This window comes from Bombina bombina, chromosome 1, assembly GCF_027579735.1.
Source record: "Bombina bombina isolate aBomBom1 chromosome 1, aBomBom1.pri, whole genome shotgun sequence".
NCBI lineage: Eukaryota > Metazoa > Chordata > Amphibia > Anura > Bombinatoridae > Bombina > Bombina bombina.
Window position 1 is genome coordinate 668,039,446 of NC_069499.1, and position 9,667 is coordinate 668,049,112.

Here is a 9,667-nt window from a genome sequence, read left to right on the forward strand (position 1 = left end):
GACTTCAAAAACTAAGTGGATCGTCGGGGGTTAGTGTTAAGGGCATTTGTATTTTTTTTACTGGTAAAAGAGCGTATTTCTTGCAATGCACTACAAAAGGCTCTTTTAAGGGCTATTGGTAGTTTATTGTAGGCTGGGGGTGTTTTTATTTTGGGGGGCTTTTTATTTTTATAGGGCTATTAGATTAGGTGTAATTGTTTTTATTTTTGATAATTTTGTTTGTTATTTTTCGTAATTTTTTAGTAGTGTTCGTTTTCGTAATTTTTTAGTAGTGTTCGTTTTTTTTAATGTGTAATTTATTTTTTTTAATTGGTAGTTATTTTAATTTTAATATAATAGTTATGTTAGGTTAATTGTTAGTTTAAACTTAGTTTTTTTTTTATTTTACAGGTAAGTTTTTATTTATTTTAAGATAGGGATATTGTAATTTAAATATAGAGTTAGGGGGTTGTTAGGTTTAGGGGTTAATAGTTTAATTTAGTTTTTTGCAATATGGGTATCAAACATAACATTCTTGCATGACTGCACATACATGACTTTCCCTTTTTGTCTTGTAAAATTTGCAGTTCCTCTTGATCTTCCACATCTTTATATCCTGTTTGAACAATAACTTATTTACATTTAAATTTCAATAGAAATAGTTTTGTATTCATCTCCATGATTTCATCAATGTAATAAATACCTGTGTACAGACTCTGCGTTAAGACAGTTGCAAACAATTTGTCAGATTGCAGGAAGAAATAACTGTGCTATGTTTGCAATAAAAATAAAAATGTATTAGACTTCAAATAACCTACTTATTCTACTAAAAAACAATATTAGTTTAAAGTGTATTGTTACTGTATAATACTTGGGTAGCCAGATAGCCTACAGTAAGCATACAAGGCATTCAGGGAGACAAACTATTGTACCACAACTGCACAATCCATATCACAAGCTGTAAATTCTTCCACGGTTCATTGCATTATACAGATCAGTTTATCTGCCACTGTGCTGATCACTCAGATTTTTACAAGGCTGTTTGGAACAAATCCATTATTTCAACAGCAAATAATAAAACTGAAAAGCAAGGATCATCCTGACCTGAAAAATGCACCATTTGTAGAAAGACAGAGAGAGAATGTGCAGTCTGCTGGAGACTTGTAAGAATTACCTATTAGCAGTGAATCAGCAACGCTTTATTCTACCTACCAGAGAAATGGCTGATCATGGCTTATACAAGGGTTTACATTTCAGATGTAAAATTATGAATACATTTTATAATAAAAAATTCCAGTCTCTCAAATCTAAAGTCAGGCTAGCAGTATTAAAAGTGAAAGTAAATCCTAGCGGATTTACTATTGAAACAAATAAAGGGCACTTTCATTCATGAAGTATAAGATACTTCATGTAGAAATTTGATCGCCGTTTTTACCTTGTACAGCAGCCCACGGCAAAAAGAAAACCTTGGCTAAGAGGTGACGTTTTCACCTCTTAGCCAATAGTCGTGCGGTAAATCCGGCTCCCATGGGCGCCAAGCCGGATTTACCGCACGGCTATTGGCTAAGAGGTGAAAATGTCACCTCTTAGCCAAAAAATTTTTTTGCAGTGGGCTGCTGTACAAAGGTAAAAACGGCGATCAATTGAATCAAATAAAGGAGCTTTCTACATGAAGTATCTTATACTTCATGAATGAAAGTCCCCTTTATTTGTTTCAATAGTAAATCCTAGTGTTTGTAAAACGCTAGGATTTACTTTCACTTTAACTCTTACATTGCTATGTGACTAGTAAAGGATCGGACACTCCAAAAATAATTATGTGTTAAAAAGATTGTGTAATATAAATAAATATTTGTAATTTACTGTATATATATTAAACGTGCTTACCTGTATATTCTCAGAAAATGTGATGACTGCCAAACCCGCCATTAGGCTTATTATATGAGCCCCATAATTGTGTTCTACTTGAGTAGGACCATCTTGACACCTCACATGCACAGTTCATTGATATAGATGAAAAGCGCCAAAAAGCACTCAAAAGGAACAGCAAAGATGATGAAACAGTGGGTGTCCTACAAGTGTGCATGTGATTTGTCAACATTTTTAGTGCACATGTGAAGCTTGACTGGAGCCCGATTATTAATTTCAAAAACGTTCTGCCTACTTTTATGAGAGGTCGTTGCCGTGGGTTTTATGAAAATTTAAAATAAAGATTTTAGGTACTTAGAAGCTTTGTTTCATGAACAAGTAAGTACATTTAGGGCCAGGTTACGAGTGGAGCACAATATTGAACTTTTGCAAGCACGATATTTGCGCTGCACTCAGTAATACCATCTCACGGAAATGTGCGCTGGTATTACAAGTAAAGCGCAATGCGAACGCAACCTTGCATTCACATTACCACAAAGCAATGGAGCCTCGTTTTCATGCCAACAGCCATGGCAAACAACCTAGCGCAGAGGCAATTCACAAAGTGCTGGGCAGCAATAAATATATATATGTATATGCTTATATACATATGTTTAAGTGTTTATATGTGCATATTAACAAATAAATATAAATAAATATATATGTATATGCTTATATACATATGTTTAAGTGTTTATATGTGCATATTAACAAATAAATATATATAAATAAATATATATGTATATATTTATAGAGAAAACACAGCCCCCCACTGACCTCCATGTAAAGCCACATCCCCTCACTTTGACCCCTTATAACTGCTTTGTGCAGTTTTTTTTTTTAAAAAAAAGTTCATAGGTTATATTTTGTTTTAATGTAATGTCCTCTATATTTTGGGGGCAATTGGGGTAACTTTTTCTTTTTAACCAGAGGCTAATTGCGCTTAGCGCAAAGTGAAACATCGAGCTTGCGGTAGCAATAACTTGTAATGGCTGGTTATTTAACGTTCGCCTGTAAACGGGCAAATTTTCCTCTTTGCAGGTGCACGTTAAAATAACGCTCCACTCGTAATCTGGCCCTTAAGCTGTATCTTTATTATACTTTAGTTTCTTGCAATGACAGTTTACAAAGATTTCTAACCCTTTCATTTTTTTTATTAACAAAAAGGCATTGATAATCTCAGACTGGCTACAGGTTATCTTCAAAATGACAGAATACAGCATCAAATCATTTGTAATAAAGACCCAGAAACCAGTGGGAATTTAACAATTGTATACAAAAATAACATTAAAGGGGCAGTCATTTTTTAATGCAAAACATTAAATTGTTTAAGCTGTAGTTTCCATTAATAATAAATCAGATATAATACTTCACTTTTTAGACTTACATTTACCTCAGAATGTGATAGTGGTACAGCCCTTCAGAAGTATACTGCTGGTGCCTAGACATTTACCAGTGCTCTCTTGGCACTATCCCTGCCTTCTTTACCTAATAGGGCTGTTCATTAGCACCTCATCGTCTCCAGGTGTAAATTTGACACATTGAAAAGGGGTAATGTATATAGTATTTATTATCAAAGGAGGCTCCAACTAAATTACTAAATTACTTTAATGCTTTTTATTAATATATATATATATATATATATATATATATATATATATATATATATATATATATATATATATAATAAAGTTAACTGTCCCTTTAAAAAAAACTAACAAAAAAAAAACCTAATAAAACTGGCTGGATTTTTTTTTATTTAAGAAAATGTAAAATCTCAATCATGATTTCAGTTGAATATTAAGAAAAAATGATGCAGTAACATTTACTAATATGGCATACTGATAGCAGACATTAAAAACCATTATATCTGACAATAAGACATGTAAAAATGATGTCTGTCAAGTCTAACAGCCGATCTAATAATTCTGGTTAAACACTTATCTGGTTTTGACAACTAAACTCCTTTAAAATGTTTACAACTGGAATGTTGAAATAACCCATCCTAAAGATAGTAAATAATACTAAAATAGACATTTTGCTAATTAATTTAAATACACGTTTTATTTTCACACCACATCAATAATTTTTGAGTAAATGCAATACTAAGATACTACAAACAAACATAGATGCATACACTTTTTGTTAAATACCTTATTTTCCAAAGATGAATGCACAGTCTAGAAAGGCTTTGACCCTCACCCTGTAAATTCCTGGACTCAAAACGACTTCACAAAACCCGAGCTGACAATAACCTGCATTCTGGGAGCGTAGGCACAATACAGTGAGGAAGAGATGTGTCAATAGCAGGCAGTGGGCTGGGCACTCCCCGGGGGGTGGGGAACTATGTAAAAGGTGTGTGACAAGATAACAAAAATAACTCACTGGAGTTAGACACCTGCTGCAAATGCCTTCACTGGGGGAAGCTGGATCACTTGCAGATTTTATCATTTATCTGGGATTATTGCAGTTCAGAGATCAAGTATAAATATAGCCCCAATTCAGTAGATCAAGTATAAATATAGCCCCAATTCAGTAGATCAGCAACTTGAAATACATATTTGAGCAGGAAGACTGAAGCATTAATTACGATTATTCATAATTTATTTAAATACTTAATTTATAAACACTCTGGAAATTGGGTGGGCTACCAGTAATTTTCAGCAACCCAGTTACATGAAGTTGCTGGGATTCTTTCCAGGTCCGTATGCATTTAGTAAATATACAGACATCACTGTAAATGTAATAGTTCCTTTCCTACCAGTTAAGGGCTTGAACCAATCTCTTAGCAATGCATTGCAGCCCACCACGTCAAACTGCCTTGCAAAATAAGCACTCAGCAACTGTTTATACTGTATTCAATGTTAGTGCAGCTATGTTGTACCTGTGATTCCCAGGTGAGCAGGTGCAGAGCTGGTTCAGCAGGAGAGAGCAGCGGAACCCAGGCGCACTGCATATTCTGCACTTGGCTGAGGCAAAGCCAGGACTGGGACTATAGGATCAGGAATCTCCTGCTCAGCAATATCCCTAGCCAGGGCTCAAGGATTAGGAGCATGCAGCTCAGGAAGACCGAGATCAAAAGTACGACTAGGACTGCAAAAGCAAACAGCAGTCTGTATACGAATGTCCAAGATCAGCAGACTCTGGAAAACTCAGACATGGATTTAGCATGTAACAAGCAGCTATAACTGGATGCTGCTGAACTAGATGTAAATATGTATTGAAACTTCCCTCAACACATAGTCAACTAATATCTATCTATCTATCTATCTATCTATCTATCTATCTATCTATCTATCTATCTAATCTATCTCTATCATCTATCGCATAGTGTAGCTAGGTGGTTGATCTAGGTACCTTTCTTAAAGGTGTGTTTTTGGATTTGTAAGGTTTTTCTTTACAGTTATAATACTAGATGACACATGGTCACATATTTTGTATTTCTATGGGTCTATAAATACAAAATACTTTAGAACAACGATAAGATCTTCACTCTTAAAGTGACAGTACTTCTAAAAGGTGTTGTAATGAAAGCCCATTTTACTTGGTCTGATGAAGGGGTAGAACCCCAAAACGTCACTGTATTTTTGTGTCCATTAAAGTATAAATATAAATATAACAATTACTGAGTTGAGGTGTGTCAGCCACGCTCATTGCTAACAGGTGCATAAAATCCAGCAGATAGCCATTAAATCTCCATAAACAAACATTAGAATTAAAATGGGTTGTACTGAAGTGCTGTTACAATTAAAGTGATTGTAAACTTCAATGAATTAAAGCCCAGTATAAAAAAATAATCTTAAAATCCGGGGCACTTTAATTCATTAAAGTTTACAAAGATGCTTATTTTTTAAAATAGGTACAATTTCATTATGGAAAGCATAACTCTGATCCTCCGCCTGCCTTTCCTGCTTTCTTTAGCGTATGAATGACGAATGAAGCTTCCTCTAATCATTGCGTGCCTCACAAACTGAATGCCAATGGGGTCTATATACAGTATATACGTTTTAGGCAGAAAAATCAAAATAATAATTGGTTTGACCACCCTTTGCCTTCAAAAAACATACATTCTCCTATACACTTGGCAATGTCAGGGATTTGGTGGCCATATTGTCAGGTGCATGATGAAACAATTATACCAAACAGGTGCTAATAGTCATCAATTATATATGTAGGTTGAAACACAATCATTAACTTAAACAGAAACAGCTGTGCAGAAGAAATAAACCTAGGTGAGGAACACCGAAACGCTGCTAACAAGTTAAGGTTGCCGAAAGCAGTGTAATGTCAAAAGTCATACTCCATGGCACAACAGAGCACAGCGACTGTGAGGGAGTTATGGTGTGTGAAACTCAGAATGCAGGAACAGATACACAGAACAATAACATTATTTTTGAAAGCTTTACTGATTGATAGGCAAAAGAACAGTTGGTAGTTCAGAAAGAAGATTACAAAAACAGCAAGTTTGAACATAGGCCTTATGAAAATCGCTAAACTCCAAAACCAGGTTCAGAATACCTTAAGCAGCTTGCAGTAATTAAGTCCAATATACACTGGTGCTTGAATTGAAGAGTAAAGGGTGAGGTTGACACAAAATACCTGATAGGTGCAGCTGGTTTGAAGAAGGCTGTCACCTTATATATATAACACCCATAGCACATACATCGATTATATAAAACGCCAGTCAGTCACAATTTTAATGATTAAAAGCTGCAAGGTATTGATTTTATATATTTTGTGAGCCTCCAGTCATCCTCTGTTATCCATTGGGCTAGTCTTGGATCTACTTACCTTGCCTTTGTTTGTGAACCGTGGAATCTGTAGCAGTGCTGTGCAAGGGTGGAGAGAGCAGTGGAGGTGTTAAGCCGGTCTGCGAGTTAGCTGAACAACTCTGAGAGTTCGGCCTGCCTCATTTGCACTGTTGAGTGCAAGGTGTTTGTGAGCATTGAGTTTATACTCTTTTAATTGTCTAACGTACTATCGAGACATACTTCACCATTGGAGCGACCTCTTTTATCTTTCTCTGGTTTGAGGAAAGCTGTCTGGTACTGTATGGTAGACACAGGTTTCTCAGCAGGCACAGAATACCCAGCTGGTACTGTTGGTGAGACTGTCACTAAATACTGTTATGAGCTGCTTATTCTATTTTCATTATTTTATATGTTTAACCAAACTTTTCCTTTTCTTTTACTGAACTCTTCTCTGAAACTGCAGATATATTACTTCTGTATTTTCTAATAAGTGATGTATCTTTAACAACTTACTTTTAGCCTAATAAGTATGTATCAGTACATCTTAAAGTTATGGCTTCTCCCATACAAAGTTTTCTAAATATCTGAAACTCAAGGTAAAATCCAAGGCTTCTCTGTACAGTATCAACTTCTCAATCCAATTAGCCAGCTAGCCTCTGGTCACATTCCAAGAAAACATATCTCCCAAATTTTAACATAGAGGACCTGTTTTTATTCTTCCTTTCCTAGTAACCACTAATCATGTGAGATTTATTGGCCAATCATTATAAGCCAATTAGCTCTCTGCTTTGTAAGGAACTGTAATAGTATAAAAATGCATGTATATGAAAATGTGTTAGTCTTGCGTTACTGTTTTTTGTGCTGGGACACTGTTGCAACAGTGTAATAAAGATTACCTCTCCTGAGGTGAGCCCTTGTTTGATAAATATCTGGTCTGGACCTCTTTATTACTGCACCTGAGACGAGCTCACTCACGACAATACCATATAAGTATAGCAGACACAGCTTCAGGAACAAGGTGAGCATACACCAGTATCAGGTTAGGAACAGGATGCATAGGATGTTTCCTTTCAAAGAAGCATGCACTTCTGATGCTGGTACCCAACCTCTCTCATCAGGAGCATATCTCTTCCAATAGATGTGCTACTCCAGTCTTCCTGTACAACGTCTGGCATTCAGGATTTCTTTAACCTCATATTCTTCTGATCCATCCACCATGACTGGCCATGGAGTTAGGTGGCTTGTGAGATGGAAAGGGGTCAGGCAGTGCAGGTTTGAGAAGAGACACATGAAAAACTGGATGGATGCGATAGGGAGATGGCAACTGGAGACAAATTTCAACTGGAAATATAATTTTTTTCAATGATGAAAGGTCCAATGAAGCGAGGGCCTAATTTCTTGGAAGGAAGAGGAAGTTGAAGATGAGCAGAGGATAAATATACTTTGTCTCCAACTTGATAAGCAGGAGTAGGACGTCTCTTCTTGTCAGCATAATGTTTATATTGTTGTTGGGCCTCCTATAATATCTTCTTTATTACAGAGAAAATATTGTGAGCCTCCTGTAGCCGTTGATCAGCAGCAGGAACTGAGCTTTGGAGAGGGGAGCCAGGTAACATGATTGGATGGTACCCATAGGTACACAGAAAAGGGGACATGGATTTAGACCTATGAACAAGGTATTGAGTCCAGTCATCTTGTAACGTGGTAGTATAACATCTGAGGTATTGCTCCAGAGGTTGGTTCGTAAGTTCAACCTGGTCATTTGTTTACCTATAGTCTCTGGTAATCCATGTAGCCAGAAAATCTCTTGTAGAAAAATAGTGGTTGTGTGAACTGCTTCCGGTACACCCATGGTGGCAACAAATTAGGCCATTTTAGAAAAGCGATCTACTACAACTAAAACTGAAATGTAAATCAACTATAAAGTCCATGGCCACCTATAGAATCTGTGATGTGGAGGTCACGTGACCACTTCTTTCCAATAGTATCTGTTATCATTAGTAAATCCACATATTCCATCTTTAGAATTTGTAGCTGTTTTATGATGTGAAAAACCACATATTTTTTTTAACTAATAGTATTTTTTTATTTTACTTTTTCAGCCAACAGCATATTTTTCTATAAAGCTTCTCTGATTCGTTTTAAATTTAACTTGGGAATTTCTTTATTTCTACCTTCTTTCTTTTTATATTATATTCTCATTAAGATACAATGCCTCTCTTAGGTTATATATATATGTTGTGTATATATATATATATATATATATATATATATATATATATATATATATATATATATATGTATGCATGTATGTATGTATCTATCTATCTATACCCAGGTGGTAAATCACCATAGAACAGGCTAACAATAGTATTGAGCCAGTTGATCGTTCCTGTGAGTGTGCTTCTCTCTGTGTGTATTTAGTCTCCCTATGGGAAAAAGGGGAAACCAGACATGGACTCCTTGCTCAGTGTGCTTAAAGTAATATGGCTACACCTCACTGACGAGGCCCAATGAAGGCCGAAACGATTGGGGTTGCTGTGTTCCTTGTTCAGAGAGGAATTGCCTGGTATTTCAGTGCTGGACTGACCATAATAGGCGGGATCAGACTGATATACTACAGGAAAGTTCTTATCTGTGAAAAGCATTACTGGGCTAAAAGAAGCTGCACCCAGGTGATAAATCACCATAGAACAGGCTAACAATAGTATTGAGCCAGTTGTTCGTTCCTGTGAGTGTGCTTCTCTCTGTGTGTATTTAGTCTCCCTATGGGAAAAAGGGGAAACCAGACGTGGACTCCTTGCTCAGTGTGCTTAGAGGAATATGGCTACACCTCACTGACGAGGCCCAATGAAGGCCGAAACGATCATCTTGGGTTGCTGTATTCCTTGTTCAGAGAGGAATTGCCTGGTATTTCGGTGCTGGACTAACCATAATAGGCGGGATCAGACTGATATACTACAGGAAAGTTCTTCTCTGTGAAAAGCATTACTGGGCTAAAAGAAGCTGCACCCAGGTGGTAAATCGCC

At 36.3% G+C, this 9,667-nt stretch overlaps 1 protein-coding gene across 4 annotated transcripts in view; it reads right to left on the minus strand.

Annotated features, from left to right (window-relative positions):
* Positions 1-4,909, minus strand: part of LOC128645842 (synaptotagmin-like protein 2) — a 258,116-nt gene extending 253,207 nt beyond the window's left edge. The window contains exon 1 of one of the 4 annotated variants that reach the window (XM_053699133.1): positions 4,772-4,909. The gene's annotated coding sequence lies outside the window, so the exon portion shown is untranslated. Of the gene's footprint in view, positions 1-4,040; positions 4,164-4,771 lie in introns of those variants that run through there. The other 3 variants (XM_053699132.1, XM_053699131.1, XM_053699134.1) reach the window with 3 other exon arrangements.
* Between the last annotated feature and the right edge of the window lie 4,758 nt (positions 4,910-9,667).